The sequence below is a fragment of the Varroa destructor genome, unplaced genomic scaffold, assembly GCF_002443255.2.
Source record: "Varroa destructor unplaced genomic scaffold, Vdes_3.0 BEIS01000007.1, whole genome shotgun sequence".
Classification (NCBI taxonomy): Eukaryota; Metazoa; Arthropoda; class Arachnida; order Mesostigmata; family Varroidae; genus Varroa; species Varroa destructor.
In genome coordinates this window covers 16,921,639-16,940,406 of record NW_019211460.1, presented here as the reverse complement: position 1 = coordinate 16,940,406, position 18,768 = coordinate 16,921,639, and the positions used below count along the sequence as shown (strand labels likewise).

The 18,768-nt window shown below is 40.8% G+C and overlaps 1 protein-coding gene and 1 long non-coding RNA gene across 5 annotated transcripts in view; one reads left to right on the top strand and one right to left on the bottom strand.

Moving 5' to 3' along the window:
* Nucleotides 1-18,768, top strand: part of LOC111254119 (putative E3 ubiquitin-protein ligase RNF144A-A) — an 81,088-nt gene continuing 62,320 nt past the window's right edge. For all 4 annotated transcript variants that reach the window (XM_022814646.2, XM_086974082.1, XM_086974084.1 and 1 more), the window contains exon 1: nt 1-1,851. The gene's annotated coding sequence lies outside the window, so the exon portion shown is untranslated. The remainder of the gene's footprint in view (nt 1,852-18,768) is intronic.
* On the bottom strand, nt 3,078-8,757 carry LOC147754388 (uncharacterized). The gene is made up of 3 exons (XR_015316412.1): nt 7,902-8,757; nt 7,404-7,730; nt 3,078-4,284 (listed from the first exon to the last, which is right to left on the bottom strand). It is a non-coding gene; the product is annotated as an uncharacterized LOC147754388 (long non-coding RNA).

The window sequence follows — 18,768 nt, the reverse complement described above, 5'->3', positions numbered from 1 at the left end:
GGTTGGGAGGAGAGCAGGTAGAGGAAATGGAACGAAAGGCCCTAGACTCATGACCTGACAGGCGAACCTGCGATAACGCCACCGCTATCGGCTTTAGAGGCCAGCGCGGTCCGAGGTCTATTGTCTTGATCTACTACCGCTACCACCTTCCACTAGAGTTACACCCAGGTTATGTACGTGTCGAAAGGGATTATGTGTATCAAGCGTCTGAGGGAAAATGCGTGTTTGAGTGCTAGTTGAAGCTGTTCAAGGTGTATGTTCCGTATACTTCGCATCCTGCCGGACCTAACCTAGTTTGTTGGCATGTTTGGCAGCCAAATTGGAGAAAGGCTAAGGTTTCCTCGGTAACTGCATTCGGTGGTAACTGTGATGTCGTTCGTAAATCGTCACCCTTTACGGGCACCTCCGTCCTGCCTTCAGACGTTCCCTTGTTCCCTTTTGACTGATCTTAGACTGGGCAAGATAGAGGCTTCGTGTCTGTGTTTTTGCTTTGTCTCTCCGTTATCGCTCGTTCATTAGAAATGCTGCTAGACGAACCAAAAGAAATGCCTCAAAACGAGCATCGCCAACAGTATGGCAATCCACACAGACTGTACAAGCTCGAATTTTAAAGGAATGGCAGAATAAACAAAACGGTGCACTACCAAGTGGAACAGCATCTGTAGCAGTCGGACGCAACGAGTGGAGAACGACGTTCGAAACCTTGATATTCCCATCACTATGTTGAGGCTGTAATAGGTTTTGTTAACTGTGAACGTTCGTGTGACACCAAATGCGAATGTACAATCGGGTGCAGCCACGAGGAGAGGGAGAATATTTGAGGTCGTCAGACGGCCACGCCAGGGTCATTGGTGCTGCCGCCAGCACGAACAACAGCGGAAGCACAAGAAATAGCAATAGCAGTCAATATAAACTATGCTATGCGTCATGGCCTCAGACAGGCCCCTGAAGCCTGCTGAATATCTTTTTCCAAGGGCTTTGCCAAGTCTCTCTAAGCTTTGGTAATAGTTGCGATAGCCGCCAATCTAACAGAACAAGTAGGTAAATCCTGATCATGTCTTCGCGCGCGCGTGTAGGCGTCGCATACGTAATCACCACATTATACGAAGAGAGTTTCCGTTCAGTATTGACAGTGCGCGGTTAACAAGTAAGACATAGATGAGGCAGGCGGGAAGCAGGCTCAAGGCAAGATGAACGTGTCCGTTCGGCAAAGCGCTTGTCGAATACCCTCGTCACGTCAGAGCCAGTGGTCCTGGATAATCTATGCGAATATCAAGAGATAATGTTCGATGTCCAGCAATAACTGAGGTCACCGAGTTCGGATATTGATGCAAAAATCTGTGGGTCAGTTGGAGAAAAACGCAACCGGCGGAGAGACTGCTAAGCAGGTGTTTCGCTTCCGATGTCCTGTGTGAGCAACGACGATTACGTTGATGAAATTATTTAATAGTTGACAGTAGCTAGTAGTGTTCGCCAACGGTGCTAGCGACATTAATGATAGCAACTGTTATTACGATAAATCAACAGTGCAAACCAATCGCAAGCTATAGAAAATTTCGCGCTGCACCTATACACAGTGGCGCATAATGTACATGCATTGTCAAACAGTGACTCCTCAACAAAGGAGTTGGGTAGTTCTCACTGGTAAATGGTGCTCATTATTAATGGTGACGGTAATGCTATCCTTATGGTATAAAAGGACACTCAATAAGGAGAGCAGGAAACCTCTTAAAAACTAGAGCGAATTAAATATTAACCATAGAACGCTTATGTTAAGTTGAATATAAAACCCGAAATCATCCGGATCCTCACCAGATATCAAGGTCTATCACAGAAAAAGCTAAAGGGAAGGTACGTACGTACGTATTGGCAAACTGTATAGAGAGACGACAAAATAGATGCATGGGTCTTGTGAGAGACTGCCTCATGTATGAAGTGAGTGCAGCCGCATAAACACTGGCGACTGTAGAAAGCCTCTTTTGACTTGTTCCCCTGTAAGTTAACTAATTTACCATCGACGCTACCTTTCTTTTTTGAGGGAACTTCATAATATTGACATGACTACATAACTTACGAAACAAAGCTCACAGTGTCAGAAGCGCTATCTATGACTGCTCTTCGCAGAACAACTCAATTGAAGATATATAGTTTTTAACCTCAGGTAGATATGTGGCCCTTGTGCAAGAGGACAACGCTGATGATTACCATACAACTCACTCACATTGTCCAGTCTCATACTACGCTTATTTGATTTTTCCTCATAGACATAGGCAACGTGCGATGTACCGCATCTGTATTGCTTACTAATACAAGGTAGCATACATTTGTTTCCTTCACATGCATCTTATGTATCTGGTGATCTAGTCGAATAAATATTACGAGTACGAGTTCAATTAAGCGCTTGATAATGGTGACACTTTGTGTGTAGTCAATATCATTACTTCCAGTATAATTACCGATATTATCGATACTTATCGTATCGATCTTCAGATAAGTCGTAAAGTGGCACCCTTGTTCCCAATGAGTACGTGTTCTCCGTATCGCGAACATTTATATATTCGATTTTAGCAAAAGCTTATGGTATTCGTTACATAACAGAACCGCTACATGCAAGTCTGTAAATTCAATGCACCTTCTCCATATGAATGACCTCGACCTGCATCTCCAGCAGTTACATAAAGATGATGGAATCTACTATCTCTAGACATTGATTTGGTAAGTTACGGCTGAACCAGAGCGATAAAGCGTTACGGCGGTAGGAAAAACTAGTACTGTGTGTCCTATGAATCATTGCGGCTACTGCCGCTTATCAGTGCCCTTAGGTGCAAAACTGACATTTTTGTTAATGATTGAGTGAGCAAATTCTAGCTGGCGCCATGCTAACCATGTCTTTCGATTTCAACACGTAGCGCACGCACAGCCCTCGTGGCTGTTTATTTCTCCAATTCGCCCCTAACTTCGCACGGTCCTGTTCGTGGTCCTTAGAAAGAAAACTTGAGGTTTGTCACAGTTAAATGCCATATTCGATTTATCAAACGTGACCATTGTATCACTTATAGTAACGACACTACAACGGCCCTGGTAAATATTGCTCATCTTTAATTTCATAGTATTTCGTTGTACAGCCTTCTGTCATCTGCTAAGTTATTTTTGTAGGATGCATTCAAAGAATATGTATTTAAAATACAAAAGACGAATTGATTATTAATAGTAGCTGATGATTTCGGCTGAAATAGGTTTAACCGTCGGGGTTGAACTTCGTAATCAGCTCCTACAAAACAGATTTTGCCCGTACATAGAAGTATTACCGGAAGTTCCGTTAAAAAAAATCTATCTCGAATAGGATACGTTACGGTCAGATGGTATTGTAATTCGAAGACAGCGATCACTAGAAAAGAAATAGGTAAATTAATTAAGACAACTTTAAACAGATCCAATTTTAAGGACAATTTGTTTAGCACTCTCGATCAGCATGTGAAAATTACTACGATCTTTCCCAGCTTTAATTCGGGTTCGTTAGTGTTCATACGCAAACGAGACCGACTTTAAAATCCGTTTCTTCCCTGTAAAGAGAAATTAAGGAGTTCTTAAAAGGGCCTTAAGTTTGTTTTCCATACCTCAAACATCTGGTTTGGCACGTTTTTCAGGGCAAAAAACCTTAAACGGTAAAGCTTAGAGCAAAGGTCGGAAGATATGACGGTGCTTATTTAATGTTCGTGAAAAAGTTTTAATCTTTTTTCATTTTTTTTTTTACTGACTACCTAACTCAGTACCTATAGCATATATATACAGCAATATAGCGTGACGACCGAGCTCGTCGATCCTCGTGTTAAGAAACGTCGACCAAGAGCTGTTAAGTTCCCTCAGACTCTAACAAAGCAGACGAAGGCACCATTCGAACGGAACGTTTTGGCAAAACGGCTTGTGGCTCCATGGCAGGAATTTCAATCCAAAGTTCCCTCCAAACGAGAATGTTGTTGGAGAGTTCCAAATATTTCGAAATATTGCGCAGGAATAGATCATTGCGGGAGTCGTAGAGGGATCGTAGAATTTTGTGATACCTAGAAGATAACTAGTAGGAATTGGTGACTCTGTTGGACACGTTGCACAGGACCAAATACTTCGTAAGCAAAAACCAGTGTACTAGATGAGAAGGACGGCAGGTTGCGGATGATATTGAAGTAGTAGCGACGTAGAAACAGAATGAAAGGACTCCTTTTTCGTTGACATATAACAGCTGAAGCAACCGAATAATCCGAATACGATCAGCTGGTCATTCCATACCTGCTTGCCATCAAAAACATACATTGACAAAAAAAAAAAACGCTATATTAATATATAGAACAATAAAACTTTCATCTATATCGCATAATAGTCGGCATGCAAGAAAGCCACAAGCTAAATATGATCAAAAGGAAGCAAAAAGATCATCGTGTAATCAGTATACGATCCTTAAAGGAGTAACTGCATAAAGGCGCAATGCCCTAAATTTTATTGAGAGTGCAAATTTTTAGTGCTACTAACAATTTCTCATGTCGGGACAATATACTGACGTACTTGCGTAGGCTATTACCATTCATTATCTAACTATATAAACTACTACTAACTATATAAGCTAGTATCATTAACTATATAAACTAATACCTACATCTTTTTTTTCTACTATAATTTCTTAGCAAAACGATTCTCCAGTTTGCGTGAAAGATCCCGTCACAGTCTGCGACTTTGCTGTCGACTCAGGGCTTGCGTTCCTACCTTTGTTTTAAGCCTTCGACTTTGACGGGATACAGTGGATTTGCCTTTTGTGCCACCCAACAAGCGTCGATGAATTCTACTGCATTTGTTATAACTTAAATAAGTTACATGTAAAACCATTTAGCTTCGCTAGATTGCGCATATTAACTAGTTGTTATAGTGGCTTGGATAAGTGACTAAATTGAGCCTAATAGAATAAAATGCACTGAAAAAAGGCAAGTTTATAACACATTTACAGATTACGTCACTATTTTTCTGAAAAGTTTTTTTTTTCACGCTTTTAACGGAGTAGCGTGAATTCCCAGTAAGTTGTAATGAGTTCGAACGAAACAGATTATGCCCTCTTTTATGGATAAGATTATGCTGAGTCGAGGGCTATATTCGCATATGAAATCAAGTACGTCCTAGAAAGTTATTATGACTAAAACACACGACAGTATGCTCAGCTCAATCCAAATGAGTTTCATTATATTTCGATTCCGTGACACAAACAATGTCTATTGCGCAGGTGGGCCATGTCTACGTATTTAGTTTTAAGAATACGCTGAAAAGTCTGTTGGATGACGCATCACATTGGCAATAATAGATCCAATGTATACCATAGATACTTAACCCTTATTCATGCAAAAATAATGCTATGGACTCCTGTTATCACTCAACTGGCGTGTTTTGCAGAAGCGCTGCTTACACACCGTAGATGTCAAAGCATCAAGAGGTGAACCTGCCCTCTTGTTTTGTTCCGGAAAAGGTTTCTGACGGTCCTACGATCGTTTTGAGAAAATTACAGTTAATCGGAGTCCCTTACAGTGTTTCCGTTCCGAAAACATCGAACAACTTTAAAATACCTGGGAGCGTGAAATGTTGGTGCTTCACTGCGCGCCCCTTGACGAAGGGTAGCGTTCGAAGTTGCTACAAAGTAAACTAGACAGATTCGATGTCAGCAAGCCCCTAGGACTCACCGACTGCCTGCCGGTGCTTTGCCTGGGAGGGGGTAAGATGCAAGCCTCCCAACTTACGGGACGCATGAAAATAGATTTCGATAAAGCGGTTTTACCTTTCACACAAAGCTGGAGAATTCGGGGCACGGTCGATGGTGGGCGCAATGGGCAGTTCACTGCTTGTACGATGCGCCCAGTAATAGTAAGAATAAGAGCGGAATATAGTGCAAGCAATCGGTCCACTTCTCAAACAGTGGAGGTAGCCATTCTGACGTTTATGTTGCGTCAACAGGGAGATGGATAGAGCGCAATTTGTGTTACAGAAATACGCTTTTACCTAGTGCTACTATAGTTGAATATAAATGCAAAGATCCATGGCTGCGAATTCTGATCGGCGTAATAAGGGTCACATCATGACAGAAGCCGACAGTAGAAAGTTCCAGAAATGTTTAAAACAAACTGTAATTACATTAAGGATAATCAAATGTCACTTTATTTAATAAGTAATATGTCAGTACAAGAATTCGCGACTGACAGGCCGAAGTTACGAGCAGCTCAGCTACCGCAATAAAAACTCAAGGCCGACGGTAAAATAATACCTTGAGGCTACACTGTGATAGGCAGCAGCGAATGAAAATAAAGCCTCATTCGACCTCGACTATTCCTTAAATATCTCTGTTTTTTCTAACATAAAGATGGAAAAATGGGATAAACATGGAAACGACACACATTTGACAGTTAGCGACAATTTTTCATAGGAAATATTGTTCTAAGTTCAATTCTGAGTATAATCATTCTTCGTTTTACTTGACAAAACCTTGAGTTCCGAACTAGATAGACTACGAACAAAAGATAAAAGTCTTCCTACTGATACCGTCTGCGCTACGGTAAATCGTCTAGATACTATGCACTACGCGGAAAGGCCGCAAGACAGCAGCACGACTGTACAAAAATACACCGAATGGATCAATAAAAGAAAAACCGATAAGGAGAAAGTAAGCAAAACATAAAGAACACCAATAAATCGAGAATGGAAGTGCACACACGGCATACAGAGATATTATACATGACACGCCACCCACCCTGTAGGCGACAGAAATAACGCTGACAGTAGCGTTTTGACGATCAGGACCAGGATCGTCTGCAGTCGCAGGAGTGGAGTAACTGCCTAGGTTAGCAAGACTGTAGCAGAATGATTGGACTCGGCCAACCCCGGCCTAACTTCGGAGAAGGTCGGTTTCTGTTTTCCTATACCCATGATACTCTTCAAGTGAAGTATTTCCAATTGCTGCCACTCAATGTAGTAACGCACATCTTTGACTATCGTGATCTATTACATAACAGTCCGATCAGGCGGCAAAGACGAGCAAGGCCCAAGAGACTTCTTACGTGCTATGAATGAAGATAAGCTTCCCCAGTGTATACAGCGAAAGCATAACTACGTTATTAAGGTTGACAAAACAAATATGTTATCAGCATGGTTACGGTCAACAGAAATGAGCGCATTAGCGTAATATGCTTCTATAAAAAAAACTAAGGACATAAGTACTTCATAGGGCATTTGTCACCGCGTTGTATTAGGCGCATCGTTGTATATTAATTCGTTTTTTGTTCGGACGCTGTGAATACCAATTAGAAGTTAGACTTGCCTCGACGTGTTAGTCCTACCATTAAATATCTCGTAATTTCTTGTCACTCGAGTGAACTTACATGTTTGCAAAGGAGGCGCATAAAGGTCGCTACGGCTCAAGTTTACGGGGAAATTCCTCGTGCCCAACCTGAATCGTTGGACTAGTCAGCGCGTTTGGTGCGCGGGCGTTCATGCATTTTTGTCCTTGTTTTCGACCTCGCTACCTTTTGACAGGAAACAGCCCGACATTTCCGCTTATTATTGAAGAGTTACTTTGGTTTGTCGCGATATCGTATCGCGTTGATTGAGTGCGTGGAAGCAGAGCAATAGTCCATTTGATGGCCTTGTGTCGCATGCGGGCGTAGAGACGCATATAGGGACGGCCAAGTACCATTCCCGATGCGCTACTGACGACCCAAAAACGAGGAATGGGGTTAAGACAATTGCTAGATTAGCTTTTCAACACTTCGGGTTCTGTAAACACGGTAGTAGGATTTTTGCGAACATATGCATTCAGTAGAGTAAAAAGAAATACGAACTTCAATTAGAAAAAGATCATCATCTTGTAATAAACATACCGATTATTGCGGGGCATTTGAGAAGCGTAGTGTTGTTATGACGTGTGGCTACCATTATATATTTATAGCGTTCTGCTCGATGATTACGTTATATAGTACGCCTGCTTTTAATTAGTTGCATACAGCCAGTGCTTTGGCGGCTCGTACAATTTCGTAACGAGGTTCTATGTAAATCGTCATAGAAAAGGCGAACTTTTGCAACTCGTCGATCCTGTGATATTGATTCTAGTCGTGACTGGTTATGCCAGCTTTTACATGTGGATTTCATGTTTGGCATTCGACAATACTCGTTTGAAAGTTCTCTTTGTCATTTCGTATGCACACAAATCGGCATTAAAGTCACGTTACAGGTACAAATAAAACAGATCATTACCGAAAAGGGTTCCACGTAATCTGTGCTGTTCCGTTTCGAACGAGAACAGTGCCGTAGTAGAACCTCACATGGATGACGAAACCCCGTTAAAACTTAGCAACTTGGTATAATCCAACTTAGCGCGATCATTATCAGTTTACGCTGACTCATGGCCAAATCCGCGAACATACTCTGCTTATTCTTATGATTACTCAAGCACATATATATATTACAATTTAGGCTATCCGCTTGCAGGTGAACGTGTGTTCTTTCTGTGTGTGCCAGAAAAAGTTGACTGAGCAATTTTTGAGAGGATTACCGAGCTTCTGTACTTTGACTATTGAGTAATAGCGGTTGCATACCGTGTCACGCATAATTCGAGTTTGTTGACTTGGGATCCATGCGTTTGGACCGATCAACATAATAGGAACTGTAAAAGAAGTTAAAAATGGGTCAAATGTTTCTTGGCTGGCACCGGGTAGGCCGTCTGAGGCTATTAACGACAAATGCTTGAATAATAGTTATTTTAATCAGATTTCGAAAAAAGTACTCAGCTCAATGTAGATTTTATAGCTAATGGAACTATAAGTTTGCTGTTAACATATTGTTCGTTTTCCTCCTGGCAGTATCGGATAGATGCATTGAAAATAGGTATGTCAATCTATCACTCCATGAACGCCAAAGTATTTTGTGAAGTTCGGGACTGACATGACAACGTGCGCCTATATATTGATAATTTTAAGGTTTTAGAGGGGTTTTGGGGTGATACAACGTCGTTTGCCGAGCTGATGTTCGCCAGAAGATGAAGGTCTTTGCCACAATTTAATCGGAACGTTGTCGGAAATTGTATCCCTACAAGACACCATTTTTTGTTGATCTTGTGATGGCGTTTCAGGTGAATTGATTCGTCTGATCCTGGAAGTGGCCTATCTGTTTTTTGCGTATTTTAGAGATCTTTGGTATTTGTGCGTTTTAAGCCAAAGTGATAAACTCTGCTATTAACATGTTATCTACCCAAATAAGCATTTAACACGTATGTAAAGACGATACAAGTCTTCCCAAAGCGTGGTTTTTGAAACAGCGATTAGTTTTTAAGATGTTCCCCGTGTATTTATTGGGGTATTTAGGTAACATTTTACAGAAGGTCTGAAGTGTTAGGCGAGCAAGCTATTGTATCAGTTAACGAGAGGCATTCTAGTTTGAAACCGTTATGGTACTGAGATGATATATAACCGTGTCATTAGTTTCGTGACCCTGTTTTCTTTTCCAGAATTGCATTTGCATCATGTAAATATTTATCTGGACCACCATGAATGATCCAGCTGCTCCCTCGATTTTGAGTGTATATAAGAACGTATGTGCTAACGAAAATAACGATCCAAAGCTAGAAGATTCTATCTCGCGAACAAGAACAGATACATCGATAGTAAACCTATAAACATGCTTAATGGAATAAATATGGATAAAGGACGCCGCTCCTTTAATTCACAATCCAGCCTCATTAGGCCTAACGATTTGTAACGAACTAAACTACCAAAACTATATACATTATAACTTAGGGATTTCAAACATAAAATACGTGGCCCTCGTTAATGTTAAAGTTTGGTTACATCAACGCATTATCTTCTTGCGAGCTTCTGTGTTGTTCTCTGCGCAGTTAGCCTCTGGATTATCTACGGTCCCTAAGCCTGTTAACCTCGGGTAAAGATTACTCTAACCTAGGTTGACATTGTCTAGTCTGGTCTGATTAATGGACTTAAGCTACATTCACCATAAAGTAGAATCTCCTAACGGCCGCATATATGTTGGCCCGTGAGCAACCAATAACAATTTTATTGCTCTCAGAGATATGTAGTTGCTATTATACGCTACGACGTTACACAGGTTAAAGCTGGAGCCCCTTTGCGCACATGTCCCAGTTGGTTTCTGCTCGTACTACAGTTTGCCTGTTTGGCGAGTCTTTCGATTGGCCGCTTGTAAGTCCTGTAGACGAGGCAGTTCGCAAAGCTGGTCCTTCTGTCTCGAACATATTGACGCTGTCGTTCCAATTGCCGTCTTGCCCTTTGATAACACCACTTACCCCCCGCCATCATGGATACGTTAAGTTTGGGCGTTGTTGCTGACTAAAATTGAAACGTTCAGATAGATACCTCGTAGACAGAAGGCTTTTTACCAAAGACTGGTTTAGGGGTCTATAGATTGTCGCAAGCAGTACGACACAGACACGGCTGCTAGGTGCTCGACTTTTTGACCAATAGTAATTTCGTTTGTCCTGTATGAGCCTGACGGTTTTGGATGAAAATCCGCAGACAGTTCTCATGGAACTAATCTATCATAGTTAAAAATTCGATAGCCCTAGAGCAGCGTTACTATTTGTGGTAAACATGTTGGTGTGAATTTTCTGCTGGAAGATTTGAAGAACATACAGGTTGACATTACTGAATTAAAGATGAGATAAGATTGAAAACGCTACCTGTTTTCCTAGATGATTTTACCATGGTGATATGAAAGGGCTATTGAGATTATATATACTAGAATATTATATATTATTATTATTAGCTATTATATATATATACTAGAATAGATAAAAACTTTATTTGGACTTTACGTTGTTCTTACCTGTTCCATAATGCAAAAGTAAGTTTCCGTTATTTTTCGAAAGTGCACTATATTCTAAAGTTGCACGTAGAATTGGAAACAGGAACAGCGTGGCGTGTAGCGGACCAAACTATCTATACATACCCCTCGTTGATACTAGTGTAATATGCTGAATAATTGTGACTTGTAAGAACCAGATGATTTTCACTGTTAACCTGAAAACGTATTTCTCAGTTCGTGGTTTTTCGATCTTCTTTCTACCATAGGCGTTGATACGATCGTTTAGGATTGGTTTGAGGTCAGGGAGCTCAATGCGAGCTTTTGGAAGAAGCCAAGCGAGAAAAACAATTATGATTACCATCATCGGCTTTCCTATGACTCGGATCTTCATTGAAGGATGTGTCCACATCTACATGTAAATCTATAGTGTTCCTGTGTCTTTTTAGTTACCTTTAACTGTAGTGTCGCAGAGATACTCTCCACTCGTTTATTAGCAAGGTACGATACAAAGCTAACCATATATATCATTAGCTCTGTGATTATGCACGTGGTGCAAGGCTGCAGCGTTGATACCGTGCACGATGATCATATTCAATAAAGCAAAAAGCACGAGATGATCTTTTGATGTTCGTTTCAGTTACACCTTTCGTTCCTTGAAAATAACAGATGCTTTCTATTTTTATTTTTTTTCTTTATTACTATTCATAGAATAGTGCCGTGAGAGCAGCGTAATAACGATCGGCCAACCTTCTATCATGCGTACTAACACGGACAAACGACAACTACAGTTGATAATCCAACGAGCAACTGTTCCCAGTATATTAAAAACATATCACAGTGTGAGCCATTTTCGTGTCGACGTAATGCTTGTTATTGCCGTCACAAGTTCTGCCGAACTTGGACTGCTAAGGTACCAAAAACAAATGTACATACATACTCACATGCTGCGTTGTAGCGGTATAACAGAAGGAAGAAGTATTGTGTGTTTTATCCGTTGAGCGTTGAATAACAGCAGATGTTCTCTACTCACTTGCACAATATCGAAATACTTTAAGGATCTATTCCGTTTAGCAATCTCTGTTCACTGTAGAAATTCAAAAGAAAGCATTTGTTTCATTTTTTCAGATAATAGATATATGCTTGACAGTTTTATAATGGACACTCTCTAAGTGGTTTTATCCATGTTTGGCCCCCATTTAAAAGGGATTAAATCATGAACCGCCTTTGCATGAGTAGACATAACTAGAGCTTTTACAAGTATTCTAGAGTCATATCGTATCCGAGACGTCTATAATATCCGCGGGAGATCAACGAAATAAAATTCTGTCAGTGTGTAAATTTCACATGCAATGTTTTTTTAATTTCAAAAGTTTTGGAAGGGTATTGGGTCATTTGCATGCGGGGCTTGTTACTTCCTGTCGGGGTTTAGCAGGTGTTCACTTCGGTAGTTTTTTTGTTTGAGAAGGTTCTAGACTGGCAAAGGCATGACAAGCTTCATGTCATGCCTGAAACTCACAAGGATCAGCTCCAACTGACCAAGAGCCTTCAGAAATAGCTTTGTTCGTAAACCTTGTACTTGCCCAGACTTGTTTCTTATGTTTTTTGTAGAATAGTTTAGAAAGATATGCGGTATTCTAGTTAAAGTTCTAAGAATATACGCAAAAAGTAAATATAGTCGATGTTTTATATATTATTATTATATTATTATATCAGTATTATTATTATTATGATTATTATTATTATTATTATTATTACACGTTAAGAACGTACGGCGAAACCGATGCAAAGAACTCTTTAGGAGGTTATTTACTCAGGCAACAAATCGTCACACTTCGAGGTTAGGCCTTTCGCAGTCACAGCTTCGAGCGCATTACCATCGTTGCATAATTATCACATATACATGCAAGCCTATATGCATGAAATATCCAGGTTTAATACAAGGCGTCCTCCGCCTTAGCAAGATTGACTCAAAGCGGTTCCTGCTTACTGGTCATCGCTTCCTAAAGCCATTGCTACAGGCCGCTATAGCATAGACACTTCATAGCGTTGCGGTTTATGTGAGCTGAGTGCGTTGCGGGCGTATAACATAACTACGTTCATTTGGCTAGAGCGGATAGTACGAGGCAAACCGGATAAAGCCGCGGAAGTGACCTATCTTGAAAAGAAGGCAGAGCCTTCGCTCAAAATTAGTCTAGGTACACTGGCGAAGAACACATTCGTTTCGAGAAAATCTTGTGAAGGTTTGCTCGTACAGTGGACGATCAGATAATAACTAGGCCTGCTGTGAGCAGGCCAAAGGTGAGTGAAACTGAGACACGCAATGCAAAATGTTCGCCGTTATCCACTGAAGGAATTCGGCCGAATCAGTTAATTTTTGCCTAGTAGAGTCGCAGTTACCAAAATCTGTTGATAACCCGTACGAACCTAATTAACTTACTGGAGCAGGCATGGCACATAGAGTAACGGCACCAGTCGATAAAACTGTGCGGCTATTTGTGATGGCCTTGACTTGAATCGGCCGTAACACAGGGTACCGGCAAAACTATTACTTGATGCAACCTTATAACATCCTATGTAAGAGGAGTCCTGTTGTTTTAATGCATATTCAACTCAATTGATTGTAGCAGATCATGATTATCATGCTAATAGCGATCATCTGTGTTGCAATGAACTCTTAGCCAACACTCCGCTTATGTCTTCGTTCAGTTGGACAGTGAGGGATGAGGTTGCTGGTTTAGTCGAGCATATGAGAGCTTGACCTTGGCAGACTAATGAAATGAGGCTTGGTTAAAAACAAATGTCTCCCTCAGATCGAAGCACTACAAGCAGCCTACTTTCTCGGAGGGGGAAAACTTTAGAAAAGTTTTGCGCGAATGATATTAAACGAATTGATAGGACGATTTAAATCATGTCCTAAGAACCATAATAGGCTACAGTATAAACGTAGATTTTTTGTGGGCAACACCGTACCGCTATCGCATGGGCTGATCATTGCCAGCTGATTGACTTCGATCGAGGTTAAATTGGGCACAGTTAACTATTTCGTTAAATAACACCTGGTTTGCAATGGACTCTATTATGGGTTGCTCTCGGTCTTCCTAAGTTTTGTTGTAACTTTGCCGTCTTCGAATGGTATCGCAACTTAAGAATCTCGGTTCTGCTCAATATACAGATCGCAGCGCTGGGGGCCGTAATGACAAAGTTGAAAAATCAAATAACGGGATGTTCTAATGGACTCAACTCGAGGCTGTAAGCGAAACTGCTATAAAATATATATAATAGCCCACTTGTGAACTTGAACAGCATTTTTTATTCAAAGGAAAATAGCGGTTTAAATTCATTGAGAACTTACCAGTATTATACTTCACCACTTTTAGGTATCTAGACGGAAGCTCGAAAAAGACAAGATGACCATTATTGCATTCTGATTCTTATTATCTGTATAGGCCTGGGTTCCCTATTGTATCGCTGACACAGACATAATATATAGTTGTTGATACAGTTTAATATTATAGAAAATACTGCTTGCGACTGATATGTTTTGGATACGAAAACCCTCCAGGTGACAACTTTAGCCCTTTCTTTAAACGTTCCCTTGCCGTTTTCAACGGCTCAGATACAGACAGATTCGGCTTTTCATGTCGACACAGGGATTCACTGAATTTATCCTCTAACATGCATCTTCGTTCGCAGACTCGGAGGCACGTCGTCAAACTGACTTTGACGATGCTATTGGTACCCCACGCCCGCTAAACCTCGATATGCTTCGTTTGTGTGGCCATTTCGTTCTTTGGCTCTGTGTCGACCCAAGGTGACTGGCCAATAATTGTCAACAATCATAGTAACATATAATAAACCTCTCTAACCTATTTTTAGCTAAATGGTTAGGCTGAAGAGTTTTTTTAGAAGGTTGTCGCACACAGTAAGTTAATCCTTGTTGCTTTTATATTAAAATAATAGCTTTTTCTATTCCGTCTTTCGAGGGATCGTTGTCGATGTCCGCTTATTAAAGACAATGTTGACATCTTTACCTAGCTCATTAATATAAAGCGGGCTGATTGGGAAACTTCGAAGTGATTTCGTCAATGGCTTCTATTGTTTATATGCATCTTCGAACATTACATTCATTTGGCCAAGCCACGGGGAAGGTCTTATTTCTGATTATTTTGGGACTTGCTCCGTTGTAACGCCGCCTTATAAAAATCAACCATAAATTCGAGGTTGATAATAACTAGACCGTGTCCCGAAGGCTCATTGTACGTATTATTAGAAAGACGAAGTCGAAGTAGATCGTATGCTACGTTATACTGTGCTGATACATTTACCGTACTATGACAGCGACCGATCTCCTTTTTAGTTAGTTAAGGTAGAAGGTGTAACAATAAACATGTATCGAAAGGAGCAACTTCACTAAACATACTTTGAAGTCCCGTTCGAAGTCCTTCAACAGGGTTTCCCATGTGTGCCTGATTTTAAAATTGCACAAGATTTCAACCTAGATAAATAGTTACCTTAGAGGCCGTGAATTGATGTCCGGTAAGTGGACCCTCTTCTATTTTGTATATTTATCCTGGAACCCAAACTATGTTATTCGAGATCGTGGACGATAAATCGGGTAGCGATGATTTCAAACGATAAGAAGTAGTCCTCGTGACAGTCTTGTAGGCAGAGAAATTTTACAGCGTCTCATTGATGTTTTAGACAGTGGGCTATATATATATATATATATATATACTTATTATAACGATGTTCTCTATACCTAAATGCCTCTTTGTGTTATTATCATATCAACGACATTTTGCAAACACTCAGAATGGTGCTCCCGTTCGGGGTTGTTATGATTTAGCAATTAACGTTGATATGAGTCTTCCGATTTACACATTTCGTACGCAGTACTATGTTGTGCTGTTTCTCGTTTTCAAAATCTTCGGAAGATAAATGCAATCAAGATCGCTTGTACGGAGCGAGTCAACAATATTTGCGTCTAGGGGTCGGGTTGTACTTATGTCTTATAAGTTTAGCATTTTTGTTGTTGGCTCTTTTGGCTTTAAATAGAGATGTATTTGTTATGTGTTACTTATTATCTAACTTCTTTTGCATTACAAATTTCTATGCAAATTCTAGAGCTACGCGTACATAATTGAATAATTTCGATATCTTTGCGGAAGCTAAATAATTGGCATATATAAATAACTCTTTAAATACAATTGAAAACAATTTTTCACAGTTTGTCGCTGCGTTGCCAACTTTTTCAGGAGGATATTTCATCATTTTATAGCACGGTAAATGAATCTATGAGATTTACGTATGAAGTAGGTACGCGATTACAAGAATCCATTTCAACCTATTTCTTGCAAATTTTGAGCAAATTCTTACCTGGGTAACAAACAAGTCAATCTCCCATTCATTACCCCGTTTCTTTTTCGTGCTGCTTCCCATCGTTCGTGTTGACTTTTCTCTAATGAATCTTAGAAAGCTCGACAATTTTGCAGCATTTTAGTTTATAGAACTGTCGTGGCGTTACGGAGACCAGCGAACTCTAGCTCAGTAAAGGTATCAAAATCGATGTACAAAAGTACATTGCCATCTACAAAGTACAGACAGCTTAATCTACAACCGACACGTGATATGAGTTAGCCATTCATATATGTTGATTCGAAAGGAAGCTCAGCATGAACGTCATGCCACCCCACGTCAAGTGAAACGTATCAGGGACTAGGCCGTCTAGACAGTATCGCAGTACCGCAACGCCACAGAAACTGCACGGTAACTCGTGGTGAAGAACGCTTTCCTCCACCAGTTTTAGGCCACTCTTTAGCGAGTGTGTGCCAAGTCGGCCTAGATGAACTATGCTGTTTGCGCGGAGACTTCTACCCTTAGCATTCGATGCTTATAAAGGAAAGCGATCACACTGCCTTATTATTCAGACAGTTCTCGTCATCGTATACCTTTCCGCGTTCTGGTAGGTTCTTCTGTTCGCCGTTATGTTGGTTAAGATGAACCATCTTCATTTCCCTTTCTATTTGTTTGAGATCATTGCTTTCGCTAGCGGCTAGCTCTTTAGCCTAAGAGCTCGGTAGCACGGACCACTTATTTAGCAGTCTAGTCCATGTTTAGCCAGCTACTAGCACCCGCACTGTTATAACATTACGGTACTAGATTAAGCTATAACGCTGCACACCATGCAGATGTACCGACGGTGGCTTATTTTTCTAGCCCTATTCTCTGGCACTCCTTTTATTTATCCCTCCTCTTAGAGAATTCCTCTTAAGGGAATAGATAAACCAATGTAAGCAGTGTGGGGAAAAATAGAAAGTGGAGAGAAGGAGTGAGGCTTCAGCGGAACCTCAGTTCGCTCCATCCTTCCGCTATTTTAGAGCTTTAACGCCACGCCAGCGCTAAGTGTCCACTTGGGGCCTTCGGGAGCACAAAACAACAATGAACGACTTACGTACCACGGCCAAGGTCTTAGCTTTTGCGGTAGCATCAGTAACAACAACAGTAATACAAACAAAAATGACTTCACCTTCAAGAGAGAAAACACCCGTCGAGGACACTTGGAAACACGGCTATAATAAGCAATTCCTTTCTGAGCTAAACCTGCCGCTTTTACTGCTATTAAATCTCTTAGATTCGCTGTCTAGGAGATACCATTTAGCGACGGTAAGACCAAGCTATCTAGCCATTTGCCCGTGCCCTTTGGGTCTCGAAATATTCCATTTCGCTGAGTTCCTCTTTGCAACGGGCGCCTCCACGGGCCCCGCTTCAGACGTGCCCGTGTTGATCTGATCCACGAATAAAAGAAGTTCTGCTAGTTGTTTGTCTGCTGCCTCAACCTAGCTGTCTTCGTCAGAACGAAACCATGTCTCCATGTTCGTGTTAAGAGTCTGTTCACATTAGTCGATAGCGTTTTCTTGATACGTTTACCGAAGCTATGACGATTGCCTGATCGTTGTTGCTGTGGTCATTCTCGAGGTCTTCATGTGGCCACTGCTGACGTTGCATGATACGCCTACTGTGAGAACAGCGAGTTCTAGCGAAGCAGTGGATGTGGAAAGTGAACATGGCGTTCAATAAATGACCAGCGAGACCAGAAGGAGGATCAAATAATGAAGTCGACTCAGATAACCTGTACGTGAATGTACGCTCATAGTATATGCTCGTGGATATTTCAGGATGTCGTACAACAAAGTGTGAAAGCATGTGTTCTTATTACAGAAGCTGAAACACGTGCATATATAAAATTTTATTGTACTACGCTATGAGGTGGTATTAATTGATATAAGGTGCATGCACTTAGAAAGACCAAACGATCGTCGTCGAGCAAACTAGAGCCAATTTTTTGTTGGAACAATATATGTTAGTGGGAACTGGCATTTTTTTAGATTCAAACGGTTCATAGATTTCAATGTACTGCGCTTTCTTTGACTCAGTTCTACAAATCTCGACATCGTACTTTGGAAATATGTGCTTCGGTCTTTTAGCGAGCAAGATGTCTATGTCCATATTTGGACCTATTAGAGCTCCTTAAATAGTTCGATTAGTTTATATTTAAGAGCAAGTTGCATACTACTTTTGTATCTTAGCAGTTCGTTGTATCGATACGCTGATCATACGACAAAGTTTGAAGTCCAAGACACTGAGTTATAAGTATTTGCCGAATCTTTTTGGCGCACGCGACAATGCGCCATCTTATCGTGGCCATGGTCGTAACTTAAACCCTCCGAAAGTGGACAAACAGGTATGATTCTTTTGTTAGAAATACCTAAAACCATATGAGATGTGAACTTAGATTATCCGTGTGGTAACCCGTCCTGGACTTAAGCCAAACTGAAGGTGCTGCTTTTAGCTAATTTTAGCGTGCTTAGATTGCATGTTTCACCGGAATATTTTAGTAGATTTTATAAATATTAACAA